The sequence below is a fragment of the Muntiacus reevesi genome, chromosome 6 (genome assembly GCF_963930625.1).
Source record: "Muntiacus reevesi chromosome 6, mMunRee1.1, whole genome shotgun sequence".
Lineage (NCBI taxonomy): Eukaryota > Metazoa > Chordata > Mammalia > Artiodactyla > Cervidae > Muntiacus > Muntiacus reevesi.
In genome coordinates this window covers 7,660,933-7,683,440 of record NC_089254.1, presented here as the reverse complement: position 1 = coordinate 7,683,440, position 22,508 = coordinate 7,660,933, and the positions used below count along the sequence as shown (strand labels likewise).

General features: G+C 42.8%; 1 pseudogene; it reads left to right on the top strand.

Annotated features, from left to right (window-relative positions):
* The first annotated feature begins 11,059 nt into the window (after positions 1-11,059).
* On the top strand, positions 11,060-17,553 carry LOC136171089 (centromere protein W pseudogene; annotated as a pseudogene).
* The last annotated feature ends 4,955 nt before the right edge of the window (positions 17,554-22,508 follow it).

The following is a 22,508-nucleotide window of genomic DNA, read 5'->3' as shown; positions in this document are numbered from 1 at the left end:
GGAATTATTGGGGATGATGTAACTACATTACTCTCTCCTAGGCCTTCAACACCAGAAAGAAAACTGAAGAATCAGACAGAACCTCTCTCATCTTCTTTGACCATTCACTTCTGTTCCCACCTCCTTTTTCCTGTTCTATTAGGTGGATGACAGGCTTTCACTCTCAATTTTCAATCTCTGTTCTTATGCTCTGGAGTCATTCTCTCTCCCAAGGACCTCACTGCTCTGCCTCACCCTTCTCCCCTGCATGTCACCATCACCCTCCTGGATCGTCTCCATCAGCAGTGACTCTAAAACCTCCATCATTAACACACACACACACAGAATCCTCCATAGCCCCATGGTCCCTTCCCTTTGTACCTTCTCTATTCCTCTTCACAAAAATTCCTTTCAAAAGCATTGCCGGCTTTGTCAAAGATAAGGTGTCCATGTTGTGAAGTAATTAGCCTCCAACTAATAAAAAAAAAAATTAAAAAAAAAAAAAGCATTGCCAGTAACTCTTGTCTCCATTCTTCTCCCATTCATTCTTCAACTGTAGGACAATTGGATTTCCCTCCCCCACAGAAATTGCTCTTGTTGAGCAAGCTAAGAACTCCTGGGGCCAAATACAGAACACCTCTCTGTTTTCATCTGAAGAGTGTTCTTGCAATACTGTGATACTCCCTTATCTACACTTCTGAGCCATACTCTTGTTTTGCTCCTAACTAATTGGCTACTCATTCTCAATTCCCCACCCCCTACTCCTTTGTTTCCATTGACCTCTAAATATAGGGGATCCTCTGATTCCTTAGATTCTTCTCTTTATCTTCTCCTTCCTTTGTTGTTCATTGTTCAGTCTCTCAGCTGTGTCTGACTTTTTGCGACCCCAGAGTTTGCAGCACTCCAGGCCTCCCTGTCCATCACCAACTCCCGGAGTCCACCCAAACTCATGTCCATAGAGTCGGTGATGCCTATGGAACCATCTCGTCCTCTGTCGTCCCCTTCTCCTCCTGCCCTCAATCTTTCCCAGCATCAAGGTCTTTTCTAATGAGTTGGCTCTTTGCATCAGTTGGCGCTCTCAATTGCCATAGTTTTAAATGCCATCTAATCACTGATAATTCCAAATGTATATCCCAAATGCAAATTCCAGATTAATAGATCCATATAGTTGAATCTCAACTGTGTACCTCAAGTTTAACATGTCTACAAAGAAAATATTGATGTATTCCTCACATACAAAAAGAAATAAGAAAAAAGATGATAAAAGAAGAGGAGGAAATTCCCTGGCAGTGCAGGGTATTAGGACTCAGCGCTTCCACTGCAAGGGACATGGGTTTGATCCCTGGTTGAGGAACTATGGTCCCACATGCTGTGAGGTGTGGCCCCAAAAATAAAAAAATAAAAAAGATAAAGAAAAGGAGTAGAAGAAGAAGAAAAGGGAAAGAAAGAAAGAAGAAAGGACATATTACATTTTTGCTCCAAGCAAAAATTAAGATGTTTCTTACTTCCCATATTCCCATATTTAATCCATCAGCAAATTGTATAGACTAGCTCCAAAATATGTCTCAAATCCTTCACTTTCTGCTTATGTCCACTGCTACTGCTCTAGATCAGGAAATCGTTTCTCTGGGTTACTACTACATCCTTCCTGGGTTACTGCCAGTAGTAATCTGGGTTACTACTGTAAGTAAGTGAAGTTACTAAGTCATGTCCAACTCTTTGCGATCCCTTGGACTGTAGCCTGCCAGTCTCCTCCATTCATGGGATTTTCCAGCCAAGGATACTGGAGTGGGTTGCCATTTCCTTCTCCAGGGGATCTTCCCAACCCAGGCATCGAACCCCAGTCTCCCACACTGCAGGCAGACTCTTTACCCTCTGAGCCACCAGGGAAGCCTCTGGGTTAGTACTACATCCTTCCAACTGATTTCCTGTCTCTGCTCTTGTGTCTGCTCTCCTCATTTTCAGAACAACCAAAGGGCTCTTTTAAAATCACATATCAGTTCATGTCACTCTCCTGTTTAAACTGTTCAGAGGCTTGACCACTTCCCACTGCACTTGGGAGTTCAAACACCTGACCATCACTCACAAGCTCCACATGGTTCGGCCCTTGCCTAATTCTCTAGCTTCACCCTGTGCCACCTCCCGTCCCCACCTTTCTTCTCCCATCCCCTCTCTTCCACACCTTACGGCTTTTGTACTTGCTGATCCTTCTACAAGGAATGCCCCCATGTTCTCCCCTCATCTGAACGACAGGCTTCTTTTCACCTTTCAAGTCTCACTTCAAATGTCATCTCACAGAGCCTTGCCAGATTACCCCTTTGAAAGGATCCTTGTCCATTAATCTTTTTCACAAGGCCTTGTTTGTTTCCTTCCTGGTAGGTGCCACAATTCTAATCAGGTCTTCTTAGTAGATCTGTTTTCTTGACTCTCAGCCCTGGCTCCCACTTATCTCATCCCTGGTAAGAAGACTGACAGACTGGTCGGGGTTGGCCACTGGGAGCTGCAGCCGAGTCTCTTCTTCTCCCCTCCTCTTGAAGCTAGCCTGTCTATTGAGTATGTATCTGCCTATGCACCCTTGTCAGGAGTTTCGTAAGACCGGTGTATGCCGGTTCAGCATAGCCTGTGGCTGAGTGTGAAGTTCAGGCCCAAAGGATTAGGAAACTTGCTCCAGGGATAAGCTGAGCAATGACCACACAGCTCCATCTGTAAAAAGACTAACATTTTGAACTGGAGCCCACTGTCTTTGGAGATCAGGTAAAGAAAAGAGAACATACTATATACTGTATATACTGACCCATATAAATACCAACACCTTTTTCCTAAAACTTACGAAAATCTAGGTCTGTGGCTTTTCAATTGTCTTGAGCATGGTATCCTTTCTTTTAACCATGTATGTTAGTCCCAATACATGGGAAAAGAAAAAAAAAAAAACCCTAACAAAATAAATGCAGATATGTCCTGGTTACACTAGGGATTATATTAACTATCACTTTTATGTAACAAGTAACAGGAAACTCAACTCAGATTAGCAAGCAATGAGAAAAATTCATTAGGTCACATGACAGAATTTGGGAATTTATATGTATCTGGGAGAGGCTGGTCCCAGATTAAATGACTCTGAGGAGTTCCCAGTTTCTGCCAAGAACTCTGAGAAGCTGAAGATGGAAAAAGAAATTGTACTTGTGGACATAGGGTGGGAAGGAGAGGCTGGGACAAATTGAGATAATAGCATTGACATATATACACCCACATTCATAAAACAGATAGCTAGTGGGAAGCTGTTGTATAACCTCCAGGGATCTCAGCCCAGTGTTCTTGAAGCTGTTTACCTTAGATTGGGACTTGGACCCTGTGCTGGGACTCAAACCCAGCCAAAACCCATCGTACCTGGTTTCAGGGCCTAGTAAGCTCAGGTTCTTGATGTCTCATCACAGAAAGAATTCAGTGAGAGACAAAGTGATAGTTAAGAAGTGGATTTATTCAGAGAGAAGAACACTCCACAGACAGTGTGGGCCATCGCAGGTGAGTGTGGCCTTGAAATGTGGCCTGGTTAGTTTCATATGCTAATGAGTGGGAGGATTATTCCAACTATTTTGGGGAAGGGGTGGAGATTTCCAGGATTTGGGCCACCGCCCACTCCTTGGTCTTTTAAGAGTGCCTTGGAAGTGACTCATTGGAAAAGGCCCTGATGCTGGGAAAGATTGAAGGTGAGAGGAGAAGGGGACGACAGAGGATGAGATGGTTGGATGGCATCACCAACTCAGTGGACATGAGTTTGAGTAAATTCTGGGAGTTGGTGATGGACAGGGAGGCCTGGCGTGCTGCAGTCCATGGGGTTGCAAAGAGTTGGACATGACTGAGCGACTGAACTGAACTGAACTGAAACTGTCATGGCACCTCTGGGTGTGTCATTTCACTTGCTGATTGAGGATCAAGGTCTAGTCTTGTCTGCCATCTTGGTCCCATTTGATTCTAATTGGTTTATGTTGTGTGCTTGGCCTATGTCATTCTTTCAGAAGTTGCACCCTGCCCCTTGCCGTCCTGTTACACTCTGTGATGACCTAGAGGGACAGGATGGAGGAGAAGGAGTGGGGCAGGGAGGCTCAAGAGGGAGTTGATATATACCTACTTAGGGCTGATTAATGCTCTTCTTTGACAGAAGCCAGCACAACATTATAAAGCAATTATCCTCCAACTAAAAAGAAAAAGAAAATTGTACTACAAACAAGTGGTGTTGCATCTGTTTTTAAAAGACCTCTGCCCTCACGGATAGAGGTGCCTGGCGTGCTACAGTCCAGGAAGTCGCAAAGAGTCAGACACAACTTACGACAGAATAACAACAGCCCTCATGCTTGCAAGACGGCTACTGGAGACGCTTGGGGCTTGTTCTCGTCATTCATGTCCAGCAGCAAAGGAATCATCTCTGCCAGTAGCTTCTGCCAAAACATATATTTGAATGTTTTATGTTTTCTTTCTCCCTAGAAGCCTGGGGAAAATCTCCTGGATTGAATTATGTGCTATCTCAGACCAATCAATTCCTACAGAATATGGGATACACTGGCCTAGGTCAATGACCAAGTCATAGCCACAGGGCTAAGACGGGATCAATCACCAAAGCCTTGTGACTGAGAATGAGTTGGGGGGGCTCGCACTGGGGGGAAGTGTGACCGAAAGCTCAGCCTCTCTTAAACTGGTGCTGAATCAAATCCCGGAGATGAAGTTTTTTGTGAAGGAGGAAAGAATTGTTTGATTGCTTTGCCAGGCAAAGGGGGACACACTGGGCTTCTGCCTCAAAAAGCCATGTGTCTTCACTCCGAGGAGCTTGAGGGGTTTACAACAGTGAGTCAACTGTTAATAGGGGTCTGAGCAGACTAGCATGTGAGCGGGGTCTCAGCCGGTTTCCTCACCTTGAGGAACTTCTCTGGGCCCTTTAATCTTGCCTCAGGTGGTTTCTCTGCTGCCCCTCCCTTGGTTGGCAAATGTTCAGATCTGCCCTTTGGAACTCAGGGAAGGTCATAATGGCTGGAGTCTTGCCTACAAGATATGGGGGAAAGAAAGGCCTTCGTGCCAGCAAGCCCCACAGAGCGCTGCTCGGGTTCAAAAGGAGGAAGAGCTGTTGAATGGGGACATGCAATCAAAGTCTGTGTGAGCCTGAGAAACCCGAATAACAGCAGCCTGACGCACAGCCCCATTATATGGGATCAGACACTTATAATTTAAAATTCCATCTGTATCTTTAAGAGTGCTTGTGATCTTCCCTCCCTCCTCTCTCTTTTAAAAAACAAATATTCATTTACTTATTTATTTTTGGCTGCACTGGGTCTTCGTTGCTTGCGTGGGCTTTCTCTAGTTGCAGCAAGCAGGGGCTACTCCCTAACTGTGGTGTTCGGGCTTCTCATTGCAGAGGCTTCTCTTGTTGCTGAGCATGGGCTCTAGGGCACGCAGGCTCAGCAGCTGTGGTGCATGGTCTTAGCTGCCCCGCGGCATGTGGGATCTTCCCGGACCAGGGATCGAACCTGTGTCCCCTGCATTGGCAGGCGGATTCTTAACAACTGGACCACTCCTCCTCTCTTTCTTTCTCCCTCCCTATTTTTTCTTTCTTTCTATTAGATTGGCCAAGATAGTTAAATATCTGTGTTCATAGACTTGTCTTACTTATAAGACCTTATAGGAGCTTTCAGAATACCTTAAAGTTTGAGAAAATATGTACAAGAGATGGGGAGAAAAAAGACTCTCTTCACAGAATAAATATAAAAGACTAACCATAGAGCTTATCAGCAATGCTAAAGTGCCAAATGAACTAAAGCTTAGAAAAACAAATGCTAGACACCAAGGTCTTCAATTAGAGGAGGGGAGATACAGGAAGTATAACCAACGGGTAAGTGGGCACAAATTGTTTCAAGGGAATTCCTTTTCAGATAAGCTTTCCTAGAATGAATTGACCCAAGAAAGCTTCTATTGTCCAGACTTCAGGTGTTTCTCCTTTCCCATATCTTCTGCTCAATTTCTTTTATCAATTGATCATAGGAGGACATACCTCACACTCATCCCAATCCTACTAAGGCATTGTTATTATTGTTCAGTCACCAAGTCATGTTTCTTTGCAACCCCAAGCTTCCCTGTCCTTCACTAGCTTCCAGAGTTTGCTCAAACTCTGTCCATTGAGTCGGTGATGCCATCAAATTATCTCATCCTCTGTCACACTTTTCTCCTGCCCTCAGTCTTTTTTTTTTCTTTTTTTTAATTAAAAAAATTTTTTTTTATTAGTTGGAGGCTAATTACTTCACAACATTTCAGTGGGTTTTGTCATACATTGACATGAATCAGCCATAGAGTTACACGTATTCCCCATCCCGATTCCCCCTCCCACCTCCCTCTCCACCCGACTCCTCTGGGTCCTCCCAGTGCACCAGGCCCGAGCACTTGTCTCATGCATCCCACCTGGGCTGGTGATCTGTTTCACCATAGATAATATACATGCTGTTCTTTCGAAACATCCCACCCTCACCTTCTCCCACAGAGTTCAAAAGTCTGTTCTGTACTTCTGTGTCTCTTTTTCTTTTTTGCAGATAGCATAAATTCTTTGGATATCAGCCTTCTTTATGGTCTGACTTTCACATCTGTACATGACTACAGGAAAAGCCATAGCTTTGACTATACGGACCTTTTCAGCAAAGTGAGGTCTCTGCATTTTAATACATTGTCTAGGCATTGCCTGGGGTGTAAAAGCCTCTAGGGTGCTGAAGAAAGGAGAATCGAATGACTCTAATAATAAGGTACTTAATTCTTTGCTACTCACATGGACTCTAATTCTCTGCTTTCCACAAAGAGGAAGGACTCCTAATTAAGTCATCAAGATGACAGATTACTAAAAATAATCTTAATGATGTATTACCATGTAATTTTTGGTATATAACTGAGAAGAATCCAAGGAATTGAGTCCTGTTCTATAACAAAACTCTATTGCTCCCATTAACTTATTTGGGTGAAGAGTTTCTTAGCAATTATCTGCCAAACCACACATTCAACATTGATGCTGACTCCTGTATATTAATCCCTGGATACACGGGGGAGAAAGGCTTTACTTGTCTCATGAAGAGCTGGAATTCCATTGCAATCTTACATGTTAGGTTTAATTATTCATCAATATTTGCAATATATTTATGCCATTCTGAGAAATTGTGTAGAGTTTTCTAACACTTAGAATGTTATGATCACATAGAAATTTTAAATTATTCCCATTTTTTCCATGTTTCCATGTTTTAAACATGCGTAGAAGTATGTTATTCATGAAGTACTTTAACGTATAAAATATATTAGGAAATGGAATGGAAATAACAATTTCAAGGAGAAAAACAAGCAAAGAAAATTTCTGATAGGTTAAGAAGAACTTATTTATGTGTATCTTAAAAGTATGGTGGGGCTTCAAATTGTTATATCATTTGCAGGAGAAGGGGACAACAGAGGACAAGATGGTTAGATGGTATCACCAACTCAATGGACATGAGTCTGAGCAAACTCCAGGAGATGAAGGACAGGGAGGCCCGGCATGCTCCAGTCCGTGGGGTCGCAAAGAGTAGGACATGTCTGAGCAACTGAACAACAGCAACAAATAAGAACTTATTTATGTGTATTTTAAAAGTATGATGGGTCATCAAATTGCTATATTATTTAGATTCAACTGGATAGATATTAAATAGTGATATGACAGTTTACTTTTAAATGTCATTATTTATAGTGTGTTGGAACATATATAAATATATATATATATATTTGTACATATATATATTTGTAGCTCGATATGATAAAAATTCTAGGCATCAACTGAAAAATGTGGTGAGGAATGTATTGCTTCTTAAAATATTTTAGGAGTACTTTAGTGAACACATCCAGAGACAATGAAAGGAGAAAATTATGTTAGATAAGAAAATGATGAAAGGAAGAACAGGCCTGCTATTGAGACCGATTGCACAATATAATATGATGACAAAGGACCTGTCTATTCACATTTCTTTCGTGTCCTTTATCAGAGAGAAAGATACAACAAGAATGATGGAGTGAACATTGGTAGACAGGAAGAGAAGCCCAAGATGGAAAAAGAAGGGGTTCCCTGGTGGTCCAGTAGCAAAGAAGAAGCCTTGTAATTCAGAGGACACAAGTTCAGCCCCTGGTCCAGGAAGATCCCACATGCCACGGAGCAACTTAGCCTGCTCGCCACAACTACTGAAGCCCGCATGCCCTCGAGCCCATGCCTGGCAACAAGAGAAGCCGCCACAGTGAGAAGCCTGCACTCTGCAACTAGTAGTTCCTGCTCCCTGCAGCTAGAGAAAGCCCACGCAGCAGTGAAGACCTAGCACAGCTAAAAACAAGTAAACATATAGTTTTTAAAAAGATGGGGGGGAAAGTTGTAACGGTGTACCCATTTCCTTTGGGAACCAGTAGAAGTAACAAGGATTTGAGTCAGCCAGACTGACTCAGAATTCTGATTCTGCCAGTATTACTGATGTGACCATGGCAAGATGCTTAACCCACCTCATCTGTATAATGGGCATAGAATGATTTACCACACAGGGTTCAGTTTCCACACATTTCAATGTAAAGTGCTTTGCATAGAGTCAAGCATGCGTGCGTGCATGCTAAGTCGCTTCAGTCCTGTCTGACCCTCTGGGACCCTATGGATTGCAGCCCGACAGGCTCCTCTGTCCATGGGATTCTCCAGACAGGGACACTGGAGTAGGTTGCCACGCTGACCCTGGTCTCTTACCGGATTGTAAGAGACTGGGTTACAGGTTCTCAGTTGCAGGGAGTGGGAGCTACTCCCCAGTTGCAGTGTGCAGACTTACACTGTGCTGGCATCTCTTGTGGCCAGGTATGGGCTCAAGAGCATGTGGGCTTCAGGAGTTGTCGCACACAGGCTAAGATCAAACCCATGTCTCTTACATCTTCTGTATTGGCAGATGGGTTCTTTACTCTAGCCCCACAAGGGAAGCCAGAGTCAAACATAGACATACATAAATAGTGGATATTTTAATTATCATGTAACTGGGCCTTGGGCAACTTATCTGCCATGAGTCTCACTTTCCTCCTCCATATCACAGGAATAATAACATCTACCTCTTAGGATTGCCATGAGGATTAAGTTGATAATAAACCTGAGAGCATTTATAGCACAAAGAAGGCATCCAATAAATATTAGTTCTTTCCCCACCCCTTCCTTCCCTAGCTTCCTATCGATTCAAGCAATTCTATGGCATCCCTGTGGAGTGTGATGAACAGGAGTCTAATTCCAAATACCCATGTATAGATGAGTATATTACTTTTATTGTGTCTATTAATAAACAGACTAAATCTGAAGTGATTCTTTTTTCTTGCTAAGAGACCCAGGTTTCATATTACAGATGACTCTATCCTCATGGATATGACCTTTCTGCTTTACTAGCAAATCTCATTAATGACAAAATTATTTTCCTGAAATTGCGGAAGGCAAATATATCGCTGGTCTATGACCGCGTAATCAATCCTCTCGCAAAGGGGCTTGTGCATGTGCGCTCAGTCCTGCCGGACTCTTTGTGACCTCACAGACTCTATTCACAAAGAGGACCACCGCACAAGGAAAATTATCTCCCAAGTGTTTCCTATTCTCTTATGAGTGAAATGACAAGCACATATTAATCTGCGGGAATCAATACTGTTGATCGGTGTCACTCACTTGTTTTGAATGGCACCAAGTATGCCCTCTCTTTGAAGCTTTGGGTACAAAACAAAGCCTGGATGAGCCAGGATTCCTGGGAGGGGGGAGCGGTCAGAGTGGGGAGTTAGGGAGCCAAGTTGCACTGAACAGGCAGGAAATATGTGTAAAGCCACTTCCCCTATTTTAACCTGTGGGATAATGTCCATTTGGTTCTTCTCAGAAATAGTCTGACATGTGGATGTCCTAGTTGAAGAGTGTAATGACTCTGAACAGTAATTTAAGTGCATAGGGAGGCCCTGCATCAGTCAGGATCCCAGACAGAAACAGATGGCACATGCCAAAGAAGTGAAAGAGGATCACTGACCCTGGAGAGTGGGCATGCAGGCATCCATTATACTAATTTCTCTATATCTGTTGTGTTTGAAATTGCCTATCCTAAGACATATGAAAATGGAAGCATGGAAAAGAGGGTCTTGTTGTTCAGCCACTCACTTGCGTCCAGCTCTTTTGTGACCCCTAGGACTGAATCTGGCCAGGCGCCTTTGCCCGTGTGATTTCCCAGGCAAGGATACTGGAGTGGGTTGCCATTTCCTTCTCCAGGGGATCCTCCCAATGCAGGGATCGAACCCCTGTCTCCTACATTGGCAGGGGGATTCTTTACGTCTGAGCTACCAGGAAAGAGGAATTAGAGAAAGTGATTTACATCTAAAGGCCTGGGCAGAGGATAAAGGAAAACCATGGAAGTGATGTCTCCCTACCCACCTCCCCCCACCAGACTGGCAGCAGTGGCAGGTACTACCAGCAGCGAGCTTGAAGGTGCAAGATAGAGGGCTAATCTCTGCGCGCCCAGGGAGGCCCGTGGCTGTAGAGAAGGGCCACCATCAGAAACTGCAGCCTTGGGTGGAAGAATCATTAACTATTACTCAGTACATAAATTTGTGAAGCCCAGTGCAAACTGAAAAATCAAGGGGAAAAAATGTAATTAAAGATCCTGAAATATAAAACTTCAGCTTTTCTTCCACTGTCTCATTCCTTCTCACTTGATGGGTCATGTTTTAATTTTTTTTTTCTATTTCACACCATTTTAAATAAAGAAAAAAATTAAAAGTTTAAATGATTAGTACAAACTTCACCACTTACATTGTGCAGCGTCAATTTTAAATGCAGTATAAGAGCATTTAACTTGGATGCAGAATCACAAAATGATACAATTTGTATTTCATAATCCATACATAACACTGGTGGTGGGTTCAAATGTTCCACCTTGGCTCTCGGCGCCTGGAGGAGCCTTGAGTCCGGGTTTTTGGTGTCCCCACTGGCGTGAGCGTCAGTGCATCACAGGGGAGACCAGGAAGCCGAGGTGGCTGGATCCAGAGCTGGAGGGTAAGAATGGCACTATATACCACTGTCTCACAAAGGAAAATGAGAAAGCACAAGGCTCCCTGTGGCTTTCTAAAGTGCGTCTTCAAATGACAGTAGTCTCCCTAGTGGTCTAGTGGTTGGGAATCTGCCTGCCAATGCAGGGGACACGGCCTGAAAAGATCTCACATCTCAGGGCAGCGAAGCCCATGTGCCACAACTACTGAGCCCACGATCTAGAGCCCACGGCTCCACAAGAACAGCTTCCGCAATGAGAAGCCCTTGGACCTCAATGAAGAGCAGCCCTCACTTGCCACAACTAGAGAAAGAGCACAGACAGCAATGAAGATCCAATACAGCCAAAAATAAATAAATAAATAAAATTATGAAAAAAAGAAAGAAACCTCACCTTTGTCTGGAGACAAGTCACAACCTACTGGTGCATCTGAACTGTTTACTCTTTGTTCATCGATTAGCAGAAAAGTCTTGGATAAATATTGTGAGAACAAGCGTGTATTCATTAAAAAGGTGTATGTACTGGCCACAGCAAAGGTAATTCTAAATAATAGCAGAGGTAAGAAGTCAAAGAACACATTTTTGAAAATTATATGATGTATTATTTTAGGTCACAACAGATCATGAAAGCATTTTTTATATAACAGTATTGTGTATTAAAATACTGGCTAGCTGAGGGATGTGTGTATTCGTACGTTTTTTACTGGTGTTGAAATACCTCAAGTAAACACACAGAACTACGTAATCTTTGTTTCTGAGGAACTGTTTCATTTTAAGTTCATTCTACTTCCCTTTGTTGGGATTGCAAATGTTTTACCTATGGAAATTAAATGAAAACAGTGTGTGAAGTAGCTTGAAGAGATGTATTTCTTAGAATTAAGTCTACGAGTATTTAGACGTAGTCACAGTTAACTATGGAATCAACTTAATCTCTGAAGGAAGACAATGTGCACTCAAATCTAGGTACATTTAAAATCTTTTAACTCTTTAATGCCTTTGCATAAGCAATACACTCTGCTTTTATGTTAGACCAATAGTATAATTCCCTGTCAACACATGTACTTTTGGGCTCCCCTGGTAGCTCAGATGGTGAAGGATCTGCCTGCAGTTTGGGAGACCCAGGTTTGCTTCCTGGGTTGAGAAGATCCCCTAGCGAAGGAAATGGCTACCTGCTCCAGAATTCTGGCCTGAAGAATTCCATGGACAGAGGAGTCTGGTGGACTACAGTCCATGGGGTCTCAAAGAGTTGGATATGACTATACAATAACACACACATACAGAGCATGTATTTTTTTTCTTACCAGAACAGTGAGAACACCCCACAAAAAGAACTCAATTATTCCATCTCACTTCTTCATACATACACACTGTTCCAACACTGCCTGCCTTTGGCTTAGTAATGAGTAAAGAGGGACTGAAAGGAAAAGAAACTATGAATTGCTCATCTTCCCTTTCCTTTGATGGCATTACTTTCTAGTGTAAGCAGTTGGCAAGTATAGGGAAGTAATGTGAGTAAGAAAGGATATGATAGAGCTCCTTGGTTAGTTGGGTTTCTTAGCATGCCACTGCCTTCTTCTTTTTAATGAATTTGAATCGAGTTTTGGTTCAAATGGGAAGAGAGGCATTTTGGGCTTAATTAATCGCAGGGGTTTACTTCGATCTTGCTTTGGCTCTCAATAAACCTCCAAGCATCACTGAAGCACAAGAATCCTATACCCATGCATGCTAAGTCGCTTCAGTCATGTCTGACTCTTTGCGATCCCATGGACTGTAGCCCACCAGGCTCCTCTGTCCACGGGATTCTCCAGGCAAGAACACTGAAGTGGATTGCCATGCCCTCCTCCAAGGGATCTTCCCAACCCAGGGACTGAACCTGAATCTCCTACATCTTCTTGCATTGGCAGGCAGGTTGTTTACCACTAGCACCACCTGGGGCACTGAAAGTGCTGTATGTAAATGGGGCAACTGGAGATAGTAGATGTGTATCGTGGGTCTCTCCTCTGTTCACATATCCGACTTTACTAACGAAACACACATTCAAAGAAAAACTTAAGAGTTCCAAAATGATGTCAGCAAAGCATTAAGTCAAGTGCAGGGCCCTTCTGGGCATGGGATCGTGTTGACTACAGACGTCACACACCATGAAACCTGCCCTGCTGCTAACCCACAGCCAGATGAGGAAGAGGCCAGGAGAATTAAAGCTCTTTTGTGCAGTCCTCCCACCTCCCGTAGGTGCCCCCATTGGTAGACCCAAGCTAGATGGCAAGGGAGCCAGGGACATAGCTAAAGAAGAGTCTCCTTAGCTAGAGACCAGGGGAAAGAAGGGTAGAGAATGGGTCTGCAGGGCAAATAGGCTCTCCAGCACAGGCTGTGTGTGTGTGTTAGTCCCTCAGTCGTGTCCGACTCTCTGCGACCCCCTGGACTCTAGCTTGCCAGGTTCCTCTCTCCATGGGATTCTACAGACAAGAATACTGGAGTGGGATGCCAGTTCCTTCTCCAGGGGATCTTCCCAACCCAGGGGTCAAACCCAGGTCTCCCACACTGCAGGCAGATTCTTTACTATCTGACCCACCAGGGAAGCCCAGGCAGCTTGCTCTCAAATCCCTTTTCAGCAAACTTGATTCCTTTCCAGTTCAGCTAAAACAATAAGGACCAGGCAGGCCCCAGGTGTGACTCCACATTTTTGTGGGGCCCGATCCTGATGCAATTTTGTGAGCCCTCTACAAAACAAACAAATAAAGCAGAATCACAAACATAAATTTGGTACAAAGCTGGCTATTTACTTAGAATGAGAAATCACAGTAAAATCCTGGAGCTTAGGAAACTCAAGTCCCTTTCTTCTGTGGTCTCTAGGGAACTGCACCTTCAGAGACATGCTTCTTGATTGCACCAGCTTCCCCTCCCTACCTGGGACCCTCTACAACTCCAAGCAACTCCCACCACTCTCAGGGGCCTGGAATGTGAGGAGTCCTGAGGTTTAAACACTATTAGCTTTATGGTAAATTTCTCTGTAGGCCCTGAAACTTAGAGCATAGAATTAAATGACTGTAGAGTAGCAAGCAGGCTTCCTCCATGGCTCAGTGGGGAAAGAATCTGCCTGCAATGCAAAAGACACAGGAAACAGGGGTTCAGTCCCTGAGCTGGCAAGATCCCCTGGAGGAGGGCATGGCAACCTACTCCCGTATTCTTGCCTGGAGAATCCCAGGGACAGAGGAGCCTGGTGGGCTACAGTCCGTGGGGTCTCAAAGAGTCAGTCATGACTGAAGCGACTAAGCGTGCGCAGGAGAGCAGCAAGCATCTGCAAGCAGGTGAAAAGGGCAGGCCCTGGAGCTGTGTTGTGATGCCTTCCCCCACCGCACACAGCACAGGCGGCGGGCCCCTGTGTTGGGCTCCGCGGGTCTGCTGCTTTTTCACTGTATGTCGGAAATCATACAGAGCCTTAGGTACATTATGTAGGGAACTGAGAAGGTAGTGGACAGTCATGGCCACTCCTCTGCATCCATGATGTCTTTACCCTCTGCACTGTTGTCTGACCAGGTTGGAATAAACCAGAGGGAAAATGACCTTAAGGAACTCACTGTTCTCAATCATCTTCAAATTCTTATTTTTTATTTTAGCTGCTCCACACAGCATGTGAGATCTTAGTTCCCCTACCAGGGATCATGGAAGCTCGAGTCTTAGCCACGGGACCACCAGGGAAGTCCCGGTCACCTTCAAGTTCCGACCAGACTTTGTTGCCCTGGCCTAAGCAACAGGTTCCTCTGTAGACATAAAATACTACTGGGCTTTCTTCATAATAGCTGAGGCAATAGTGGAGGCAATTTAGATTCAGAAAAAAGAAGGAACAGGTCAATTTTTTGGAAAGGCTGACCTCAATGGGGTTGTGGGGCCAGGGCTTAGGAGAAGCCCATGGGAAGAAGGAAAGGGGTAGATGAGGACGGAAGAAGGGAAATCATGGGCAAACGCAGGGAAATGGAAAGATGCTGAAGAAAGATTCCAAATTGTGCTAAAACCCTGGTGTTGGTGAGCTATTGGCTTTTGATAAGTAAGGTTGTTACTGTTGTTCAGTTGCTAAGTTGTGGCCAACTCTTTGTGACCCTGGGGATCAAACCTGGGTCTCCTGCATTGCAGGAGAATTCTTTACAATCTGAGCCACCGGGGAAGCTGCTAAGTATGGGGAAGACTACTAATATCTGAACTAAGAATATGTGCTTAACATGAGAGCATTTGGTCTAAATAAGATGGAAGAAGGTAGTGCTTCAGTGCCGGGTTCAAATTTTAATGCTTAGTAGCTACGAGACTTTGATCAAGAAACTCATTCTTTTCGTGCCTCAGTTTCGTCATATGAAGCTCATAGTGTTGTGTGAGAATTAGAGAAGCTAATAGTTATAAACCACTTACAATAGGTGTTAGTAAATGTGAGATAATAGAAAATATACATATACTGGTCTCTACCTGTAGTTCCTGGTACAGAGCTCCTAAAACCCTTTTAGTTTCCTAAGTGATAGAGCACTAGGAGCATCTTTTGTTCTAGTGTTTTGACCCTAGTTCCTGACACCAATCTCCTAAATTCTTTGGAATTTCCTGAGTGCTAACAATCTCTTTGTTCTAATAAGGTGACTCTTGGTGGGCTATCAAATGGGGGCTGGTCACCAAAAAAGACCAAGCCACGATTAGACGTTTTGAGTTTTCAACCCACTTCCCATTCTCTAGAGGAGAGAGCAGGGCTGGAAATGGAGTTAATGATCCATCATGCCTACATGATGAAGCGTCAGAAAACAAACAAACAAAAATCCCCGAAGTGTGGAGTTCTAGGAGCTTCTAGTGTAGGTTATGGAATACATGGACGTATTGGGAGAGTGAGCGTGGAAGTTCTGCACCCCTTCCCACGTTCTTTGCCCTTCGGATCTCTTCCATCTAGATGTTCAGCTGTATCCTCTATCATGCCCTTTAATAAACTGGTAAACGTGTTTTCCCGAGTTCTATCAGTGGTTCTAGCAAATAATCAAATCCAAAGGGGAGGAGTTCTTGAGAACTTTTGATTTGTAGCCAAGTCAGACGCAGGCTATGGGTAACCTGAGGGCATACTGTCAGGGGAAACACACTGACTAGACCTGCCCACCTGGCCAGGCACCACAGTAACGATGTGCACGAGCTATTTTGTGATAGGAGGTCCTGGCAAGGAACACGGAACTGACAAGCCACCACCAACCGGAAGAACTTGGGAAAGGTCAAAAGGAGACGCCACATCTCCTCCCACCTCCCACAATCCTCCTTGATGGCATCCATCTTGCTTGAGCATTGCCTGCACCACAGGAAGGACCCTGAGTCACAATGATTGGCCAGAGACAGCCAGAAACTAATCCCATCACCATAAAACCCGCGAGCCACAAGGCAGAGTGGTTCTCCTGGGTTCGTGAAGCCTGCTCCTCCCCGTCTGGGCTCTCCTTTCCAACAAACTCTCTCGCTTTGTCAGCATGTGTCTCACACAACTCATTTCCAAGTATTAGACAAGAGGCTCCTCTCGGGCCCTGGAAGGGGTCCCCCTTCCTGCGACAACGCTCCTTGTGAGTGGCATCCACAGTGGTGGAGGGCAGGGGCAGTCTAGGACTGAGCCCTTCACATGTGGGATCTGGTTCTACCTCCAAGTAAATGGTGTCAGAATTGGGTTAAATTGCAGGACATGAAGCTGGTGTCGCAGGACTGCATATTGTGGGGGGAAAACCCACACATCTGGTGTCAGAAGTGTGGTGAGTGTGGTAGCAGTGTGAGAGTAAAAAGATACACAGGGCAGTTTAGGTTTTTTCTACACAATTAGTACTTGGTAAAAGTGAGACATTATTATTATGAAATGACTCCAAATATAGCATTTAGACACAATGTTTGAAGCTATAACATTTCAGCAACAGATGAAGAATAAGATCCATTCATTTTCACTATGTATAATTTTATAAAAATTTTGATTTTGAGTGAATGAATTTTTCCACGTTTAATCTCTAGCCAAAGGTAAGCACTGTGAAGTACTGTGAAGTTTTCACTAACAAAACACAATCACTTCAGAAGTTTTCTTACCAAAAAGCAGAGGTACAGTTTACCATTTTTTGCCTTAAAGATAAATTGTCCTACTCCACAATTCCCAGACATTGAGAAAAGATTTTGTTTTCTCTTTAACTTTGGTCCATTTACACACTAACATGAGGAGATTAGATGGAATACCAGATCCCACTGGGCAAATAGCTAGGAGGGGCTCTTTTCTCATTAAAGGCAATTTCAGATTAGAATCAAGTTTGAATAAAATAAACAGTTTAGAAAAAGTTAGGGCAGCTTGATCATCAGTCTTTCTTGCTTCTAGAGGTCAAGCTGAAATAAAACTGTAAGAGCCAGACTTTCTGGATTCCTGTTGTTGACTTAAAAAATATTCACAACCTTAAAGTTGAAAGTTATGCTTTATTTGGTGGGAACTTTTAGGACTTCAAGACCCAGGAGACAGCGTCTCAAGTAACCCTTAGAGAACTGTTCCAAGACTGGGTGGAGGGGTGGGGTAGGGAGCCAGGTTATGTAGAAATTTTACCAAAAAGGTCAGGTAGCCTGATCATCAAAACATTATTGTTAATGAAAGAAAACCAGATAACCCAAGTTAAGGAATTTAGTGCTTTTCTATGTATGGGAAGATACAGGAGTCCAGGCTCACTGAAATCATTCCTTTGGTATGCAGCTCAGCTTTCTGGGGCCAGTATCCTGTGTTTCCACATCCTGAGTTTCCTCGGGGCTCAGCGTAGGGAGTGGCTGCGGTCTGATGGCTGCTAAAGGGCAGGTATTCCTTTCATTCTGAGTTTTCTCAGGGCTCACCAGCTCACCATTGTGGCAGCTGCAATTGCTGAGGACTGTGGCATCTTTGTTTACTGATATGACAGGAAACATTCCATTTCTCATTGTGCATATCCAAGCAAGACCATCACATAACCTCTCTGACTTCCTTATCCTCATCCACGGAAGAATCATGTGGGAAGTGCTGCCCAGCCCCACTCCTAAGGTTCTTGTGAGGATTTTTTTTTTAATGTTATTGTTAAAAAAAAATCCTGAAAAACAAAAGCACTCTACAAATGCAAAAGAATTTACTCAAATGACTTTCTTCTTACCCACTTTCTTTTTTGCATGTCACTCAACTGCAGGTAGACTGGCTTATCTGCTAGAAACAACAGCCTGAATTAAACTGATCCACATCTTTGGAGTGCTCTTACCAGTATCTGTAGGAAAAAAAAAATCATACTTGATTAACCAACTAGTGTTCTCTAGAGTTCGTTATAAATAAATGGTGCCTGGTCAATAACAGGTACTCAATAAATATTTGTTGAATGAATTTGGAAGTTCTATAATTTAAAACATTTCACGCAATTCTACTTCTAAGGCTACTAAAAGTCAAAACAATAGTTAAAACAACTCAATTACTAAGGAAATGTAATTTTCTTCTAGAGAGAGTTGAATAATAACAAGAATCAGAGGCCCGTGGCAAGTGCTTTTCTTTTGGCAAACTCAGCCAGGGTGGTGATTGTCCAGCATGAATGCATAACATCAACACTACTTAGCATTTCTATTAAAAAAAAGTTCACGGTAAAAGTAAAACATTGAAGATGGTATTAAACTCTTAATCAAGTCATAGTACAGCATACTGTTGGCCAAAAATGAAAAAAAAAAAAATTGCATGTGGGTTTTGTAAACTCTGAGTAAGAAGGACATTTGCAATGTGAACAGTGAACCCCCAAGGGGAATGAGAAGGGAGAAAGGGGTTTAAAGCATCATTATAGATTCAAGATATTGGCAACTGTTATCTATAATTCATAGAGAAGGTTGAGAAAGTGAAAAAGGGATTTTTTGTGTTTTGTTTCTTTGGGTTTTTTTTTAAACATTATATTAGCAGAGACCATCTTCTACCATCTGTCTTTCTTCAACATTTATCTCAATGTTTTGTAACTATTTGTTAGCATTTTTTTCTTTCTTTAAACAGTTTAACTGAGATACAGTTCTCACATGCCATATAATTTAGCCAAGTAGAGTATACAATTCAAGTTTTTTAGTATATTCACAAAATTGTACAACCACTGTCACCATTTAATTCCCGAACATTTTCATCACTCCTAAAAGAAGCCCTTACCTATTAGCAGTTACCCCTCATTTCCCATCCTTCTCCTAGGAAAACTATTAATTTACTCTCTTTATGTCTATAAATTTGCCTGTTCTGGACATTTCACACAAGTGAATCATAAAATATGTGGTCTTTTGTGACTGGCTTCTTTCACTTACATAATGTTTTCAAAGTTCGGTCTATTGCAGCATGCATTTATGTTTCAATTCTCTTTGTTGCTGAGTAATATTCCAACATGTGGCTACACCACATTTTATTAATTCTTTCATCAAGCGATGGACATTTGGGTGGTGTTCATTTCAGGGTTATTTTGAATAATGCTGCTGTGAACATTCATGTGCAAATTCTTGTGTGGACATTGCATACCCATTTCTCCTGAGTGTATATCTTTTGGGGAGAGGGTGCTATGCTGGGTCTTGGTTGTAGCATGTGACATCTAGTTTCTTTTCTTTTTTTTGTGAGGCGGATCTAGTTTCTTGAACAGTGGTCAAACCCAGGCCACCACATTGGGAGCATGAGCCTTAGCCACTGGACCACCAGGGAAGTCCCATCTTGAATACTTATCTAGGAGTGGAATGGCTGGGCCAAATAGTAGCACTTGCAAAATTTTAAATAAACTTTTAAAAACTTAAGATATAATTCACATACCATAAAACCCACCATTTTAAAGTGTGCACTTTACTGGGTTTTAGTATCCACACAAGGCTATGCAACCATCATCAACATCTAATTCTAGAAGAATTTCATAACCTCAAATAGAAACCCTGTACCCTTTACCCTTGAATTACTGTTGGATCAGTAAACCTACATGCCTCTGCTCTTTCTTTTGCCTTGGGAAAATGATTTAAAACACATTGTCATTTTTATTAAAATTGAAATTTCAAGTGGTTATTCAAGAAATAAGCATATTGGCTTTCTAAAATAATGGACTTATTGAGATGTAACTCACATACCATAAATTCACCCGTTTAAAAGTGTACAATTTAGTGGCTTATAGTACTTTCACAAAGTTGTGCAGTCATTACCACAGACTAATTCCAGAACATTTTCATCATGCGAAAAAGAAATCTCTACCCTTTAGCAGTCATCCCCCATTCTCCCCTCCCCCTAGCTTCTGGCAACCACTAATTTACTCTCTGTCTCTGTAGATTTTCCTATTCTGGACTAAGGCTAACTTTTTAAGTGTAAAAAAGAATTCCTTACACTTGCATAAAACATTTGGCTACACACATCATGTACAATCACACATGCACACCCCCCCCACACACACACACTTTTTGCTTTTTGTCATTACTGGCATTTTTATATCTCCATGACACTTTGTTGTACTCACAGATGAGTTTGCTACCTGATAAAATACCAAAGTGGGGAAAATAAGATAAATTTTTGGTATGATATGATAAATAATATGATGAACTATTGGTATCCTCAATAGAGAGGTTTACTCATCTCCTGAGTGACCATATAATTACAGACTGAAATAATTTTAAAAATTTTATTTTGGCCTCGCCTCACAGCATATGAAGTCTTAGTTCTCTGACCAGGGTTGAACTCACACTTTCTGTACTAGAAGTGGAAGTCTTAACTACTGGACAATCAGGGAAGTCGCTAAAACAAAATAATTTTTAATCAAAAATTTCTCTTCCGAAAGAGAATCTAAATACTGTCGACTTAAAAAAATATTCACAATCTAAAAGTCGAGTTATATTTTATTAGGTGGAAATTTTTAGGACTTAAGCCCAGGAGGTAGAATCTCAATTAACCCCGAGAGAATTGCTCAGAGGAGGTGAGGGGAGGAGACAGGTTATACAGAAGTTTTGCAGCTAAGGGTGGGTAGTATGAACATCAGAAATCTCAAGTTAAGGAATTTAGCATTTTGCTATGTATGGAAAGGTACGTACATACAAAGGGCTCACTGAAATCATTTCTTTGGCATGCAGCTCAGCTATCTGGGGCCAGGATCCTGTATTTCCACATCCTCAGTTTCCTCGGGGCTCAGCATGGGGAGTGGCTGCAGGCTGATGGCTGCTAGAGGGCAGGTATTCTGCTCCGTCCTGAGTGCCCTCGGGGCTCACCAGGTCGTAGTGGAGGGCTGTAACCACCCTTGTTCACTGATAGGGCAGGAAATATTCCATTTCTCAACAGTGTAATATCCAGTATTGCTGAGGATGTAAGGAAAAAGGCACTCTCAAACACTGTCAATTGGAATTTAATGTATAACATTTCTCAAGCCCTCCTTGGCCAGATATATCAAAAACCTTAAAAATATGCATATCCTTTTTGGCCCAGAAGTTCCACTTTAAGGAACTGATTCTAAACAAATTATCTTAGGAACCCATAAACATACATGCTCATTATCTCACTGATACTTAAAATAGCAGAAAACAGGAAAAAATTCTACATGTATTTTAAGAGAAGGAAGTTAGCTAATTAACCTAACAAAGAGCTTATCCATTACCAAGCTGCAGTTAAAAACTACATTGAAGGTTAGCCATGAACAGTGGATTTGAAACAAAAACCACAATATCTTTATATTGTGTGTGTGCTCAGTCGGTCAGTCACACCCAACTCTTTGCGACCTGCTAGACTGTAGCCCTCCAGTCTCCTCTGTCCAGGGGATTTCCCAGGCACAAATACTGGAATGGGCTGCCATTTCCTTCTCCAGGGGATCTTCCCAACCCAGAGATCGAACCCGTGTCTCTTATCACTTGCATTTGTCAGGAGATTGGATTCTTTACCACTGTGCCAACTGGGAAGTCCATTGTTCAGTTCAGTTCAGTCGCTCAGTTGTGTCAGACTCGTTGCGACCCCATGAATCACAGCACACCAGGCCTCCCTATCCATCACCAACTCCTGGAGTTTACTCAAACTCATGCCCATTGAGTCGGTGATGCCATCCAGCTATCTCATCCTCTGTCATCCCCTACTCCTCCTGCCCCCAATCCCTCCCAGCATCAGGGTCTTTTCCAAGGAGTCAACTCTTCGCATGAGGTGGCCAGAGTGTTGGAGTTTCAGCTTTAGCATCAGTCCTTACAATGAACACTCAGGACTGATCTCCTTTAGGATGGACTGGTTGGATCTACTTGCAGTCCAACGGACTCTCAAGAGTCTCCTCCAACACCACAGTTCAAAAGTATCAATTTTTCGGCGCTCAGCTTTCTTCACAGTCCAACTCTCACATCCATACATGACCACTGGAAAAACCATAGCCTTGACTAGACAGACATTTGTTGGCAAAGTAATGTCTCTGCTTTTTAATATGCTATCTAGGTTGGTCATAACTTTCCTTCCAAGGAGTAAGCATTTTTTAATTTCATGGCT